This window comes from Copadichromis virginalis, linkage group LG17 (genome assembly GCF_057382275.1).
Source record: "Copadichromis virginalis isolate Kocher_CV1m ecotype Utaka linkage group LG17, C_Virginalis_male_GT1.1, whole genome shotgun sequence".
Taxonomy (NCBI): Eukaryota; Metazoa; Chordata; class Actinopteri; order Cichliformes; family Cichlidae; genus Copadichromis; species Copadichromis virginalis.
Genome location: NC_140634.1, coordinates 37,266,404 through 37,284,215, shown reverse-complemented (window position 1 = coordinate 37,284,215; position 17,812 = coordinate 37,266,404). Strand labels below are relative to the sequence as shown.

The window sequence follows — 17,812 nt, the reverse complement described above, 5'->3', positions numbered from 1 at the left end:
TGGAGTGCAGTCAGCTTCTTCAGCCAGTAGGCGTGAACCATGTTGGGCCCTGGTGCTGTCCAACTCTTCATACTGGAGACCCTTTCTTGGATATCTGCCACTGTGATGGTTACTGGACCCTGTTCAGGGAGGTCGCTGTGGTCTGCCCTCAGATCCACTAGCCACTGAGCATTGCCGTTATGGGTTGCATCCTTCTCCCATATGCTCTTCCAGTATTGCTCCGTCTCCAGCCTTGGTGGTGCTGTTCTCTTATTGTTCCCTTGCCACTGAGAGTACACCTTTGCTGGTTCTGTGGAGAACAGCTGGTTTATTCTCCTGCCTTCTATCTCTCTGGTGTACCTCCTCAAGCGGCTGGCCAAGGCTGTGAGTCTTTGCTTGGCAGTTTCCAAGGCCTCAGGTATGGACAGCTTGCTGTATTTCTTAGGCACCTTATTTGTCGCACCTTTCTGCAACTCCGTTAGTTGGCTAACCTCCCTCCGTGCTACTTTGATCTTGCCCTCTAGCCTCCTTCTCCATGGAGGGTACTGCCCCTTGTGGCTGTTCAACTTGTAGCCAAGCATCTCACTGATCACTGCTGCCGTATTGTAGATCAGCTTGTTAGTGTCGGTAATCGTGGTTGTAGGTATTGCCCGTAGTGCTGCATTAACATCATCTAGCAGACCTTCTGAGGGTACTTCACGTAATCTTGGTAACCGGCTACGGGGGATCCAGGTTTCAAGCTTGGCCATGATCCTATTTTTCAGGTCAGTTCCTCTCGCACTCAACGATCCTTCTCCTATCGCACTTGGGAGAGAGACACACACATATGTTTACATGGTGGTTAATAAATATATATATGTGAACATTTTTAGAGGGGATATTTCCAGGCTTAATGGTGTTTCTTTTCATCGGTCGACGTAAGATTATTTTTCCATTTTGTCTTCTCCATTTATGTTACCTATGTGAGACCAACGGTTCACTTTCAGTCTGTCTCCTCTCTGTGCTGCTTCTTTCCTCTCTTGGCTCTAATTGACAATGACATCAAATCAATAATTTCACTTTTTTTGGCCTTTTGTCTGTTTGTGGTTCCTTGCTCAGATAGTATTGGCTGGGAGAGGGAGAACTATGAAAACTGATTGTGTCCCTTGTTACTAGGATAAAAGGGAAGAAGAGTGAGAAAAACAGGAGGCAAATAAAAAAAGGAAGCGAGGTTGAGAGGAAAGCAAGTAAGAAAGGACCAGTGAAGTGTTCCTGCAAATGTGTGGCCTCCATGTTTGTCAACAGGCCTTTACTCACTCATACAAAAGTGCAAATGGATTATATACTTACATTTTTGTATGTGTATATGCTTGTGCTTCAAGGCTGGTTCATTGTCCTCACTTTCATGTTTCCATGTACTCTTGTGCTGCAGTTTGATCAACTAAAGCTTGTTAGGTGAGCTTTGTCTGAACAGAAGGATGACAAAAAGGCTTTCACCCTTTTCGTTCCACCAAGTGTGTCATTCTGTTCCTTTGAGTTGTTTTTAGACATCGGTTTACACATTGCAATTTGGGCGAGCATCCCAATATCTCTGGAGTTATAGTTCTCTATGTTCTCTATAGTTTGCTGGAAAAAATGGGAAATGGCTAAAATGGTTTCTACTTTTTTTTCCCCTGCTTCTACCCTGAGCAACCAGGCAGTCTGGTGTGGAAACCCTGTTTGTGAATGTAATAACTAAGAACGGGGTGACGTAGGATTTTGACATTTTATAGGTGCAGCTACTTAAAGTCTTGGACAAGTTTGAATTTCGATGACCTCAAGGTCAAGGACAAAAGTTACGTTTTCTCAAAATCTTGTGAATGTGATAACTCAAGAAGGAAGTCTCCTAGGATTTATGTATTCATACTGTAGGTGCTTCTGCAAGTAAATATCAGATAAGCTTGAATCCTGGTGAAGTCTAGCTTTCTGAAAATCTTATGAAAGTGATGAGTCAAGAATGCGGTGATGTAGGATTTTGAAATTCATGCCATAGGTGCAGCTACTCGGAGGCTAAGGGCCAGAAGCAGCTTCCGCCAGTATTCTTAATATTTATTACATGATGTGCTAAATTTAAAATCAACCTACAATAAAACACATGTAAAAAAAAAACCTTGGTGTCTACGTTGATGTTTCTTTTAAATTGAATGAGCAGGTGAGTGCAGTAGTCAAATCCTTCTTATTTCAGTTAAGACAACTAGCTATGGTAAAATCATACCTCCCGAACGTGTCATTTAACCAGGCCTCCATTCATCGTCTTCAGATGGTCCAAAATGCAGCTGCTCGCCTGCTAACTGGCACCAAATGGAGAGATCATATATCTCTAGTTTTAGCCTCCTTGCACCGGCTTCCTGTCTCCTACAGGATCTAATTTAAACTTTTACTTTTTGTTTTTAAGTCGCTTAACGCCCGAGCCCCTTCTTACCTGTCTGAGCTCGTCTCTGTTTATGCTCCAGGAAAAGTCACGAGGTCTAGCTCAAAATTAATGCTGTCCATCCCACGGACTGATCTCAAATCTCGTGGCGATAGAGCCGTCTCTGTGGCAGGTCCCAGATTTTGGAATAGTCTTCCCCTAAATATTAGATCTGCACAAACACTTGATCAATTTAAATCACTACTAAAGACATATTTTTTGTTGGGTTTTTTTTGGTCTTATTTAGTCTTATTTTATAGTCTTATTGTTTTAATTATGTCCTATCATTGTTTTATATTGTTATTATTGTTTTTATATTGTTTCTTTTTAATGGCGTTTTTATATTGTTAAGCACTTTGTGCAGCATTGTCTGTCTGGAAATGTGCTATATAAATAAATTTGACCTTGACCTTGACAGTTGATTGTTGAAGCTCTCACCTCGAGTAGTTTCAAGCACCATGTTGCACTTTACATAACTCATTCCAAGCATAATGTTTGCTCACTAGTATGAACTAAGTAAATAAATAAGATTTTGTCATATTGAGGGAAGGCAGTTCCTCTCTCGCTCTCTCTCTGGTCATAAAAGTCAACCATTTGAAAAAAGTTAAAAAAGAATGAGTTTTACTTTCACTCTATCTGATACTTACTGGAGTACATAGGAGTGAGTGTAAAGTGGGACTTTATTTCATATTTGTTTTCCTGAAATTTTGAGCCATCTTAATTTCAAAAGGACATATATTTAAGTCAAGTTTTCAGGCCTGAAGAATTGATGTAAGCTGTGCTACAAACTGCAGCAAACCCAATTTTACATCCACCCCACGTGTCTCAACTGTGATTTTTCTTTCATACAGAGGCTCAGTTATATAAACATATAAAATATAAACATGAATGTGATGTGGGGTTTTTGCAGAACACGTTGCTCTTTTGAATAATTTAAAAGGCTTTTGTAGTTTTTTTAAGTGACTTGTTCCTGCAAAGTGTGTTTGGTTTTACTTCAGAAAGTAGTCAAACAGTTAAAGGTTGATGTTACCGTCTGTGAAACATTTATGCATTTTGGCCACCTGAGCCATATAGCATAAACGCCAAAGTTCTGTTATTGGAAAGATTGTTAATATGGCAGCATGGCAGATGGTTTCTTTGTTGCGTTTACTCTAAACTTGTATTTTGCTTGTGTCACACAAGTTTAAAGCCCCAAACTTGTGCAGTGTCTTTACCGTAAAAATGTAATACCAAAAGCGATCATGACATTGTGTGGTTATTAACTCTTTCCCTGACAGCGAATGGGGAAGTTTATTGACAAAAGACACGTAGCAGCTACAGTGTCATACACACACTCACTAGCAAGACAAATGTGCTAATGCGGGCAGGCCCACAAAGACGTATAAAAACTCAGAACATGTAAAATAGTGTTGACCACAAATAATAGGAAGTGTCTGTGTACACTAAGCTTCTAAACATCTTAAGGTAAAACCACACATTTTTTTCCGTTTGTATATCAGGCATATGTTTACTTGCAAAGACAGAAATAAGCAGCAGTATGACATCAAAAAGGGAAGTAAATATTTGGGCTCATTGTAGTGGATGCCCCTATAGAGTGAGTTCAATTCCAAACTCATGGAACTCATTTTTATACTGTGTGCGACCTTTTCATTGTAAACACTTGGCCTTTCATTTTTCGCCTTTTCCTTCTTTCTCAAAGTTGTTTGAATAAAACCGAGTTTGTGGATAATCCATCCTCTGTTCATTCAGTACTCTTAAGTGTTCTTGTTTGCTCTTTTCTGATTCGCTAATGTAGAGTTTTAGTTTTCATGCATCTTACTTTGATTTGGAAGCCGACACTTTTCGGTGCAAGTCATCTTCCTGTTGACATCATCAACGAATGGTTTGGTGTAAGCATCTGTTTAGAATGACCTTCTGTTATTTTTAAAGAGATATAGTTAGAGCCCTAATTTATGTATTTATTTTAGTTGCACATGAAACTAAGTTGAAAAGTTAGTTAAATGATGAGTGCTGCTTCAAATGCATGCTTTGTATAACTTAATCATTAAACATCGGTGTCTATAAAAAGGTCGTTGCATGAGTTTCTTGCAAAGAGCCTTTCAGTCAGGAAACACGAATAAACAAGATAAAGACAGATAAATATCTGGTGATGATCTATGAACTCTGTCATCCACTGGTTTATTGGTTTATTGACTACCCCTACAATAGTCACTCGTCAGTTACAGCGTAGCTGTCCCTTAAAACATACCTTGCTTTAGTTGTTTTTTTTTTCCATTCTATATGTCACCATAATTCAAATGAATGTCCTCCTCATTAGGTAAATGTTTACTGAAGTAATAGGTAAAGTAAAAAAAAAAGTGTAATTTTCTCATGGACTACTACAAGACTGATGCTTCCACAACTGGACTTTTTTTCTTTTTTGCAATCAGAGGAGTTGCCTTCTGGTTGCTGTTTGAAAGAATGTAGGATTAAATCTGTTCTGTGTTGGCGTCACTTCATACCTAAAAGCTCCATCCCTCTTTTATGGACAGACTAAGACAAATAGTGTTTTGTGCAGGTGGTTGAGAAAAAAGGCAGAGTGCTTAAGGTCCATACTGCCGGGGAGAAAATCCTGTTGGTAGCTCAGTAGCTCCTTCCCCAAACTGTCTGTCTCTACTGTAACTATTCCATTTAAAATGAGGAAAAACTCTTTAAGATTATATCCTATAGGGATATTGAAAAATCACAAGTAAAGGAATATAATCCATCTGATTTGTAGTGATAGTGCTGTCATATTGCTAAGTCTGTTAACTTGCGCAGTCGAGATTTTTACCAGCTTTCGTTCGAGGTTTCAAACAGGCTAGACGTTATTCATAGACTAGACTTGGCTTTTGTCTTACTGAACAAAGCAGTTAAAGCACTCACACATTCATGCAGCCCTTTGAATACTGAACTACTGTATAGCACTTTTTATATCATTGCTTTATCTGTAGCTGCTGTGTTACTATCAGTCTGTATTATCTGTCATGTTTTTCTAATATTGTAGTTTTATCTTCCTTTGTAAAATCAGCTGCCGCCCTTTCATGTGAATGCACAGGGGAAACCGTGGGTTAACTTAGAAAGTTGATAACCAGCTTTGTGCGACCGAAGCGGACTGCTGATGTTAGGGTGAATTAAGATAACAGGACGGTGCCCTGGGTATGTTGAACCTGCCTAGTAGGATAGGGCTCTAATCAATGTCTGCTGTCATTTAAACAAATAACTACAAATGCTGAAAATATTTTTATGATACCAATACTAAAAAGGTGATGATGGCACGAAGCACAGCATTTAAGTGCCAAAGCTACTGGTGGTAATTTTAATTGTCAGTATCAAAAACAGAAATGGACACACAACAAATGCAGCCATTGTCATTAATCCATTAACAGCAGATTGGCAGCATTTTAGCTAACTACTCTAGCCATTTGTCGGTTAGTTTTAGCTTTTTCTCCATTTATATCTTGGCTTTGGCAAAAGATTTTAAATGGTCTATTATAACTAACTATTTTAAGTATGTATTCATTTATCGGCATTTATTGTTTTCATTCATTTATTAAATTTTTTTTATAATAATGGATTGGATTGGATTTATATAGCGCTTTTCAAGGCACCCAAAGCGCTTTACAATGCCACTATTCATTCACTCTCGCATTCACACACTGGTGGAGGCAGCTACGGTTGTAGCCACAGCTGCCCTGGGGCAGACTGACAGAAGTGAGGCTGCCATATCGCGCCATCGGCCCCTCTGGCCAACACCAGTAGGCGGTAGGGTAAAGTGTCTTGCCCAAGGACACAACGACCAGGACAGATCGAACCGGCAACCTTCCGGTTACATATGCGCTTCCCAACCCCTTGAGCCACGGTCGCTCCCACACTTTATCCATCTTTTACATTAAGTAAATGTAGCTATTGCTTTTAGCTTTATCACAATTTATCTGTTGGATTTAGTAACTGCTTAAGCTGTGCACCCTTAAATTTAGACAGCTATTTTAGCGATTTATCCATTAGTTGTGTTTCCTTACACATATATTTCAATCAATTCAATTTTATTTATATAGCGCCAAATCACAACAAAAGTTGCCTCAAGGCGCTTCATAGATACAGAGAAAAACCCAACAATCATATGACCCCCTATGAGCAAGCACTTTGGCGACAGTGGGAAGGAAAAACTCCCTTTTAACCGGAAGAAACCTCCGGCAGAACCAGGCTCAGGGAGGGGCGGGGCCTTCTGCTGCGCCCGGTTGGGGTGAGAGAAAGAAGACAGGATAAAGACATGCTGTGGAAGAGAGACAGAGGTTAATAACAGATATGATTCAATGCAGAGAGGTCTATTAACACATAGTGAGTGAGAAAGGTGACTGGAAAGGAAAAACTCAATGCATCATGGGAATCCCCCGGCAGCCTACGTCTATTGCAGCATAACTAAGGGAGGATTCAGGGTCACCTGGTCCAGCCCTAACTATATGCTTTAGCAAAAAGGAAAGTTTTAAGCCTAATCTTAAAAGTAGAGATAGTGTCTGTCTCCTGAATCCAAACTGGAAGCTGGTTCCACAGAAGAGGGGCCTGAAAACTGAAGGCTCTGCCTCCCATTCTACTTTTAAATACTCTAGGAACAACAAGTAGGCCTGCAGAGCGAGAGCGAAGTGCTCTAATAGGGTGATATGGTACTACAAGGTCATTAAGATAAGATGGGACCTGATTATTTAAGACCTTGTATGTGAGGAGCAGGATTTTGAATTCAATTCTGGATTTAACAGGAAGCCAATGAAGGGAAGCCAAAACAGGAGAGCACAGAGAGGACAGCATTTTGGATTAACTGAAGGCTCATTTTCCTGTGGACTGGTTAATTAATGCCTAAGATCATTAACTTCGTGATTGAAAAGACTTGTTAAGTTGTGTTGATTGTCTCTGAGAGAAGGAAGAAGATAAGATCTTTAGGCCTAACGGACATCATTAAGAGGTAGAGTGTTCATTTTTATCTGTTGTCAAGTGAGGTGCAGCTCATTAAAGGAAGCTCATCACATGGAGACCATTCGTTGTGTCACACTAGTTCATGGGCTGTTGTTATTGAAAGTGAAATTGCTCATAAAGGTCAGCCTGCTAGTTTGACACTCTCACTCACCTGGATCTGGAAAGAAACGGTGATGAGTTATGATGTGGCTTACTCAACCTCATATAGTTTCAGTGTTATTTTCAACAAATACCCACTACTGTTGTATGCCGAAATTTTCCATGTTCCACACATTTCACAGAGATTTTCCACAGATGTTTGTAGATCTAAATGATAGATTTGCTGGTAATTTTGTTGCAATTAACTGTTGTTACAAGGACTGAGATAAGTTGAAAATAATTGGTTAACGAAAAATCTTTTTAGGCCAATCTATCACCAAATTACCCTTAAAAGACAAGATACTGAGTCTCAAGGCTGTTATACACAGAATGTAAGTGAAAATTAACGGGAAATTTCCTATTTTTTTGGCTCAGTCTTGCTGTGTTGGTATTAGGGCTGCCACGCTTAGTCAACTAGTCACGATTACGCCGACTATCAAACGCTGTTTAAAGCCTTGTAAGATCCTGAAAGACGCAGGAATAAGTAATAGGATTTAAGAGTGTAATAACAGACCGAAACAGAAGATGGCAGTACTGCATGTACAAGGATGCCAGCTGCCATTAAACCCAGAAGAAGAAGAAAAAGCAACTCTGGTATCGCAGCGTTGTCCAAATTCAGGTCGCATCCTTCAGAGGCCGCATTTGAAGGCCGATTACGTTACAGCGACGTGGTGAAGGCTTTCCGAATTCGAAGACTTCTGCAAATGGAGCTGACAAATGCATCCTACTTTTCCCCAGATTTGAAGGATGGGTCGGGCATATCCTTTGTGCCCCAACCTATCCCAGAATTCATAGCACGGCTCAGCCAATTCCAGTTTTCAACAATGGCGGCAGTTTTAATATTACTCTTATTACTCTTTCTGGGTCACAAAATAAACGTTTAACATATTTTCAGGTGAGAATGTAGCTGTGTAAGCCTCAAATATCTGCTCGGTATCAAGACATCGCATATTTGCAAAAGTGCTCCAATGTTTTCGGAGACGTCTGTTACCCGCCAGCCCGATAGCTAGCCGGGAGGTTCAATGGTCACTCGAGCCGGCAAGAACAGTGGACTCCCGGCAAATCGTTTTCAAACCCCCGCGGTCTTTCGCTACTCAGGTTAAACATGATATATAAGTCACTTAGATAACTTAAAACTTATTGTTTGGCTTTTTTTGTGTTTTATTTGTTCCTGAGTAAATCGGTTTGGCTGAGGTTAAAGTTACAGTTTTCACACAGCTGAATAAACGTCAAACAGAAAACTGATTAAACAGAAGTGTGAGCTAGTCGAGAATATACTCCAGTGTCCTGGTATATTTTAGATAGCACGGAGCAGACGGCTGAGTTTACTAAACTCCACCGAAACAATCTGCAAATTTTATTAAAAGTTTAATAAACTATCATCTTGTCTTTATTTTTAGTTAGCACATACCTTAAACACTTAAAGCTGTAAGCTAATGATAGTTATATAAGAGCAGATGCTGCTGGTGCAATAAGCTGTAGTTTTACGTCCAATGTATGCATGATCTGATTAGTCGACTAATCGCAAAAATAATCGGTGACTAGTCGACTAAAAAAATAATCGTTTGTGGCAGCCCTAGTAGGTATATAGTCACTGAATGCGTTGCCTTTTTCTTGACATTAGGCCAATGATGAGCTGGTCGTCATGTTTCGAAACAATATAAGAAACTGAGAATTTGGGTAAATGTAGTTCTCCTGAGAAGGCATCCACAGGGATAGTTTGATCCAAGAATTGACACTGTATCATGACCGCTTGCACGAATTTCAGGACAGGCTTTTGAGCTCTTGTTAGCAGAGCTGGGACCACATCGGAGGAGGCAGAGAAATAATTCAAGAGAGCTGATTGACCCAGAGCAGTGTCTATGTGCTGTGTGTCTGAGGTAATATGGTATTTTTTACCATTTCCATTTAATTGCATATTCAGTACCGCTACTTCCCATAAGCAGTGGTCTGATTGGTTAGATCTGTTTATTTGGGTCCCAAAAATGTCTCAAATTTCAACAGTGAAATTACAGTGAATGGCTGAACAAACAGTTAAAAAAATATTTTTAAGAGATTCACACCATTTTTACGCATTTGGTGTGTAAAGGTCTTCTGAGTTCAGTTCTCTGAACTCCCTGAAAAAAGATAAGTGGAAGTGAATGGATGGATTATTAAACAGAAGTAATTCCCATACTACTCAGTTACTTTCCTTTTGTTACCTGTCTGTGGAATATAAAACCACAACTTGGTGACAGCCTAATTCTTCGACAGTTGTTGACTTCAGATCTTCAAATGAAAGTCATCAAATGTGTCACAAAGATTTTTGAATGATATATTCGCTTTTGCACAAGCTGTCCCAAATAAAATGCATCAGCACATTTAGGTAACTACAAAACAAGGTGTCACATCATACGGTTGAAGGACTCAGATTAAAAAAAAGCAACAACAAACTATAAATAAATACATTTATATTCAAGATTATTTTCTCATGCACCACTGGACCTGAGTTTTGTGTTGAGGATCATCACCCGTCATGGACCGTTCTTTAAAAAAAAAAAAAAGTTGGTGCAGAAATGAATATCTTGTTTTTTTTCCATTGGATAGAGTCTCTAAACTTTTATCGTCTTTAACCAAAATGGGGGAAATGTTTAGACTTCTTTCTATAGCAGCATCAGCATAAGAAGAAATGCTTTCTGATATATCCCCACAGTGAGGATACTTTCAGAGCTCGAACTCAACACAACAAAACATAACGTCCGTTATGAAAGAAAAAAATCCAACAAGGCAAACACAATAGTCTCTGATTAAGATCTAATGTGATTTCACACTACTTTGCCTGGCACGGAGCAAGATAATTTATTGCCACTGGACTTAGTGAAATATCTGTGCTGACTCGGGGACACGGTGGTGAAAAAAGGGGGTGGTGAGAGAGGGAGGAGGGGGAACATGGTGGATGTGTTTGGGGGCGTCTGTCATGTTGTGATCAGATGTGGTGGTGGTGTTAGATTGTTGGAGCTGAAGGGAGTCCTGCCAAGAACGGTATCAGCACATGTGTTCAGCACTGTGTTTATGCTGTCGCTCTGTCTGGAGAAATTAGTCATGTCCCATTCTGGAGACTGAGAAGCAACAAGACGGGGAGAGAGAAAAGAGGAGTGTGTGTTTGTGTCTGTGTGCAAGTTCTCTCTCTATACTTAGCATGTCTTTCTCCCTGGACTGAGCAACGCTAGATGAAGACATTCAATTGCTCTGCCACTTCATGTGCTGTCGAGGTCTGTGTGTGTACGCACACATGCTGTACATGCATATATGTAAGCAACAGCATACATACCTATAGATACAGTCACGCTTGCACTCAGCGACTTGTGCATTATTCTCACAAACCAGAACACAGCCACTGGGAATTCTCTGCCCAGTGAAATCAATAAAAATGTACACAGTCAGAGACACATGAGAGAAGAGTATAGAGTGTGTGCACAGTACTGGCTGATCCAAGGAAAATGGCTTTTGTTGAGTCCCCTGTGCTATGTAACATTACAGAGTAATTACAGAGTGTGTGCTTTGTTTAGGGGATGTCTAATTATGCTGTTTGGGTTGTGCAGGGCCCTGGGGTGTCACCATGTATGTGTGTGTGCGTGTATCTGTGTATAGTCGGTGAGAAGACACTAATTGTGGAGGCGGTGTTAGTGGTACAGCAACTGTCAGAGAGAGAAAGGTGGAAAGAAACATAGAGGCAGAGGGAGAATGGAGAAAAACAAGCCTGAGTGATGCACTTTGGCCTTTCTCCTAATCTTTCACTACCTCTCTGCCCATCAGGGTCGCATCTAATATATAATATAGCATAATGATACAGCTATGGTGTTGATGAAACTCCCTTTTAGACAGTATATGGGTTTTTGTGTTAAAGTAACAGAGCTTTTATGAAACTGTTTATTTCTCTTAGACGTGAATGTAGTCACTGGAGGAGAATGAGTGTGCTGTGACAATAAAAGGCATTAATTCATTCAAAATACAACAAAAAAACTGGGTGGCTGTCCTTGACAGTGCAAGAATGAAACCCTGTTAGAGACCAGAAACAAAACAGTCACTAAAAGTAATAAGCATGTAAGGGTTTAGAAGATGATTAGTATCTTCAGTAATTTAAATATGCCAGTGATTGGACCTACACCAAACTAACCATGAATACTCCGCAGAGCGTGAAACCTGCAACTGAACATAAAAAATTCAGCAAATAACACGTCTTTACTTCTAATGTAATTTCTTTTCCATAAACTGTCCTGCAGAAAATTGAATTGAAACAGGTTCAATGCTAGCTGTGTTGATGGAGCAGCTTTAGCATAAAAATAATGTAACATTGCAAAAAAAAGTAGAGGATGATAATAACGATGATTACAAGTCTCCCCGGCTAATTTCGGAGAGGAAAATAAGTGAAATGAACTTTTAATCTTAAAATAAGTTTGCTAGTTATTGTGGAAATGTAGATGGTAAAAGTTCCATATTCCATGAGTTCATTGTTGCTGTTGGTGATAAACTACACAATAGAGGCTGACCATTTTAATTGTTTGAACTGAAAAACTCTCTGTGGCAGCGCGTGGACTGCACTGCCGCTGCAGGGGAGATGGACGCACCTGCACGGCATCTGCAGTCACGCCTCGCCAGCATAAAAAGTCTGTACTGGGTCTCGGTTAGTGGTGTTGTTGTTGGTGTTTGTGAACAGCAACCGCGTGTGTTAATAAAAGAGATGCTGATGTCATCGGATCTGCCGTGGGTCATTTACACTGTTTTTCTTTCATCGCAACTTACACTGTGTTTTCCAGAACTTTGTGTGTTCTTAACCTTAACATCTAGTAATTGCATTAAAGATGTGGAACTTCAATTAGTATTTTCATGTTGCATGAACTGATTTTAAAACATAGTTATGTTCATCTCCAACTATTCAAATATTCATCTACTCTATATTTTGTTGTTTTTAATTTCGTATTTGAATAGTCTCCTTTTTTAATGTATGTAAATATAAAATCTTAGCTTTGGTGTCTGCCATCTCTCCCACTCAAAGCAGTAATTTTCAGACTTCACTTTGTTAGCAACAACTTTATCAACTTTTCATTGAGCTTTAGCAACAAATCTATAGAATTTTTCAGCCAACAGTTGCCAGTAGTACCCCTGCAACTACAAGTGTCCTTCCCTGTTCTTTCCATGGCCAAAGCTTCAGACACTGGTTGTTTATTACAACTAAAAAAAATTGAAGTGCATCATGAAGTTCACTGGATGAACTTCATGATGCAAAGGAATAATCAGGCATTTGTTTGAGAGTTCTAGACAACAGGACATAACGGCATTATGATTTTTGTTTGTGACGTTCCATCTCTAAAATGTTTGTCTGTTTGTTTGTAGCTCTGTAGAGGTCTCAGAGCTCTGAATCTGGTGTCCTGACATCCATCAGTCATGCATTGTACCCATTCTGGCTCACAAAGACGGCACAGGAAAGGCCTTATTCTTCCTTGTTTATAGAATTCTAATTACCTGGGTTGATTTAGACTTGGCAAAGAAAAGTAGGGATGTTGTATTTCAAAAGAAACCGTTTCTCTGAATAGCTATTGGCCAGCTCTGAGAAAGGGTCAAGGTGCTGAGACGCGTCCTTGTCCATACAACAATACAATACCCTGATGTCACTGATGCATAATTGCTAAGCACATTTGTTCCAGCAAGTTGTAGTTCAGGATGACATCTTTGGACTCAGTGGTGCATTGTCTGTATAATATTAGACCAGCCTTTATTTCATATAATGCTCTCCAGGGCATTAATTTGCCCGTGGAACATAATGAAGTGCTTTTCGTTATTGTTAACATTATCATTTACAGAATGCCGAATTATAACCACAATCCATTTTAAATGAATGAAGGAATAAATGAAATAGCTGTTGCAATGTTGTTTTCTATGTTGAATTGAGGATGGAATAGTGTAACGTACTGTTGATGTTTGCTGTTGAAGGCTTGAATAGTTCATTGGGTTTTTTTAAATATTTATGATGGAACAGTAACTTAATTTCAACATAAGTTTATAAAGCTATTATAACGGTTTATATTAGACTTTGTAAAGAAATGTTGAAAAGATGACCCTGCAATGATGTCTTCTCTCCTTAACCTTTACCCTTCAATAATGTAATAGTGTTTTGGAGTCTGTGTGTATTGTCTCTGTGTTGTACTGCGGCATGCTATGCATAACATGATTAAGTGATGAAGGTGCACAACTGTGCAACTGTGTTTGTGTGTGTTCACGGAAGCATGCTGAGAAGGGCAGTATTAATTTGATAAAACAAGATTGGACTTCAACATTGTGACCCCAGCAGATGCTGCTACTGCTGTTGCTCATACACAAACTATACATAACTGTGTGTTAAGTCCGACTTGATTAGCCATTTCTGGGTTTAGATGCTCTCCACGCTCTATAAATTAACTGAGCACAGAGGCACCATTAAGAGCTAAAAACATTCCAAACTCCTTTGACTACAATGAAGGGATCAGTGTAGCTATTCTCACATGTTCCACTCAAGTCTAGCATCCATATATCCATGAAAAATTGAATTTTCAGGCTTGGGTTGATTTAAAAGTTAGCAGTAATCTGTAAGGAGCAAGTGGGCATTCAGAGATGTTATACCATATTCTGGTTGAAGTATTTGTAAAAAGAAAAAAAGTATGGTTGGGGTTATTCTCCAGGAAGGTACAAGGACTTTTATACGGCTAGAAGAAGAGTTGGACTGGTGTGTCAAATGTTGAGTTTGGAGCATGCACCACGAGTTTTTAAAGGTATGATACACAAAAATAGTGCTAATAAAAATACTAAGGGCTAGGATGACTTGAATAGCTGTTTTTGGGTGTGGTTTTCTGAGTTTTGCTTGTAACCACAAATAGGATGTGAGTCAGTTTGAAGTTGCAGTGCTCAAAGAAATGGCAAATGACAGAAACTCCCCATGTTCCTTTTAATTCACTTTTATCTATATAGCCCCAAATCACAACAACAGTTACCCTAAAAATTTTTATATTTTAAGGTAATGACTACAAGAATACAGAGAAAACCCCAACAGTCAGATGACCCCCTTCCCAAGTGCGACAGTGAGAAGGAAAAACTCCCTTTTAACAAGAAGAAACCTGCAGAATCAGGGTTAGGCAGCCATCTGCTATGACCGGCTGGAGGTCTCCTTTGAAAATTGTTTCCCCAATGCCATATTTAATGGAAGCTGCCTCTGCCCCAACTGCAACCAAACTCTTTTAGTTCACCAAAAAAATCACTTTTTTTTTTTTTTTTTACCAGACAATATCGTCAGGCTTGGTTTCTCATTCTCTCCTTCAGTGTTGTCCTGTGTTCACCCTGATGGCATGCTGGCGGACACAATAGTGATGTGAGGTTTCAGGCCGGACCCTGGCGGTCTGTCTCCATTGTATCCTGTCTATAATTCAATCAGATCACTCACATTTCACCCAGTCAGATGCTTCGAGTCACCCATCTGTGGAAGTCACTGTCTGTGTTTGTGCATTAACTCATTTTCATTTCGAGACTCCTCATGCCTCTGTTGCTGTCTTCTGTGAGGCTCTGTATGCACTAATCTTTGTGTGTGTGTGTGGTTGAGGTTTATTAACTGTGTGTGACAGTGTCTTTGTAGATTGCATGCAGATGGTTCCAGTTAATCAGTGTTTTGCATGTACACTGAACAGCCATTGTATTCATTACCTGTACCGTCTAATGTAAACCAATACAGTAGCAGTCAATAGGCTGCTATCTCTGAGTGTTAATCTTTGCATTAAAAGGATTCTCTTTCTTAAGCTTACTTTAAATGTCTCTGTGATACATGGCCGGCTAACAGTCCTGTGATCTTCCCACTCTGTTTACTAAAGCCCGTCTTTAAAGCTGTGCTTGTGTTTCTCTGTCTTCTTTGTCCATTTCCCTTTTTTTAAAGTCTTATCCTTCTCAACAATCAGGCTCAATTCTAAGACTCTCCTGACCCCATGATAACTTTTGCACCAACAGCTCAGCACACCTGTTCAAACCACGCATGTATTTCCTAACATAGGTTCACTTTTCTTTTTATATATTTTGTTTGTTTTAAAAGTCCCAATTCAGCTAAATTGAGGAACATTCTTTGTCACTATTGTGCTTTGGTGTGTGGTCTTGATCAGCCTTATTTATGCTACAGTCATACTAAGAAAACAGTCATATTAGAGACAATGTGCAATGGGACCAATACGGCAACTGCTTGCTGTCAGCTATAGTCTTCAAAGCAAGTTTAGTGCATCAAGACGTCAATAAAATGCAGTCAGTGTGCTCAAAATGGCAATTTCATGTAATTTGTTTGTGATAAATCAGTGAAAATTGTAAACCTGTTGCCATGTACTGACACATTAACTACTTGCATTCAGAGTCGAACCAGAGCCTCATAGAATTGAAACAGAAATTCCAAAATTCCTCCATAAATAATAACATAATTGATGCAGGACAGAAGCTTAAATGCAAAATGAAACAGGTGCTTACAAACCTGGTTTATATAGGAATGTAGCTGGAATATAACCAGTTAAGTCGAGTCCCCTTTTGCCAAGAGACTCATCACAGACTGGCTCACTCTGTTTGGCAATCTGTGTTATGAGTATGAGAATGTTATTGTTCTTCTAAAACAATAAAAGCCAAATTGTTACTATGATCATGTAATTTTGGAGTTAAAAGCTTTTAAAACTTTGTTCAAGGGGACTGCAGGTGAATAATACATGACTTTAAATGAAGCTCTATAAACTATAATCAATACTAGTTGAGGGTAAAGGTAAGGCAAATATAGGGGTAATGGCATCGGAAATAAATAATCAGTAAGCAAGAAAAAAAAGATTTGTATTGTTTGACCCCCCCAAAAAATCCATCCTTTATTGCAGCTGAATACAATGTGAATGAACAGCAACACTGAACTACAAAAGCAGCACTGTGTTAGCAACAGTATCAGAAGTTGCAGAACATGATGTGGTGTTTGATCACAAGAAGCCTTTGGCACTGTGAGATGCTGTGCGCAGAGATGAAAACTGAGAGCATTGATTTCATTGTAGAAGAGCAAGGACTGTGTGTTATTTGCCATGTGTGTGTGTGAACTGTCTGGAACATAAAACTATAGAGGCCCATTCAGACCTTCCTTTCTCTCCTTCCATCAGGAGATAGCAGGGACATTGAACTGCAGCAACAAAAGCAGATTTCCATCAGAGAGTTTCTCAGAGAGAAAGGCATTGTGTTGAAAGGGGCTTAATGGAGGCTCAGCTTAAAGCTTTATTCACACAAACTGTACTCTTGGGTTGGCAGAAACACATATGTGTACACAAACACACACTCGCACACAATCACTTTTCCCATATACCAAACACTCCTTGTTCTCCTCCACTAAAATTGGTGCTCTCATTTTATAATGTTTATAAATGGTAGAGGAGAGTTTGTGACCAGATAGTTGCTCTGGAGCAAGCTACTTCAAACTCTTTGTGCTGATCTCAGGCTAAAATCATATGTATGATCGGGCTTGCTTTAAAAAAACACGCAGTTGGTGCCTGGGTAACAGAGTCTCTCACCTCTGATCGACTAACCCGAATCACCTCTTCAATGCTGAGCACAACTAGAAAATAATAAACCATGAAAAAATGTTTTCTTTTCAAGGAGCCAGCCTTTGTTGTGCACACACATTATATGTCAATATGTTTTTCTAATACTGTTTTAATCCTGCTCAGTCACCAAGAGTTAGACAAAGAATTTTTAGTCCTCCACACAAAAAACCCCCCAAAACAACTCTGCTATTGTATTGAGGAAAAAAAAAGACCAGAAAATTCTGCATATTCTAGCAAATCATCAAAGAAAAAGGTTTCATATTTATTTTAAAACAGATGCTTTTGCCTTTGTCTTTTATGTGTGTCCACTGTAGCTACGTTTTCACTAAGTTGGGGGCACTTATAATTCTTTGTGTGTGTTAAGATCACCAGTCAAGATAGTTTGTGTAAGAAATCTGATTACTTTATAAATCATACATGTCTAATGTATTATATTGCACCTGCTTATAGCTTTAGCACTGCTTCATATGTTATTGCAATATTAATTAACCATATAAATTTTTTATAACCATTCAGATAATTGTCACTGATGATTTACAAACCAGTTTTTAATAAGTGAGCATTATTATAATTTTGTTTTTCACAGTAAATAGCTTTCACCCTTCCCATAAATTTTGAGATTTACAAGATCAGTATGTTTTGTTCTTCCCCATAGTGTAACTACATTTGTAATCAA

General features: G+C 39.2%; 1 protein-coding gene across 1 annotated transcript in view; it reads left to right on the top strand.

The window, feature by feature from the left end:
- Positions 1-17,812, top strand: part of sox5 (SRY-box transcription factor 5) — a 245,625-nt gene that overhangs the window by 82,332 nt on the left and 145,481 nt on the right. The gene's annotated exons all lie outside the window — the stretch shown is intronic.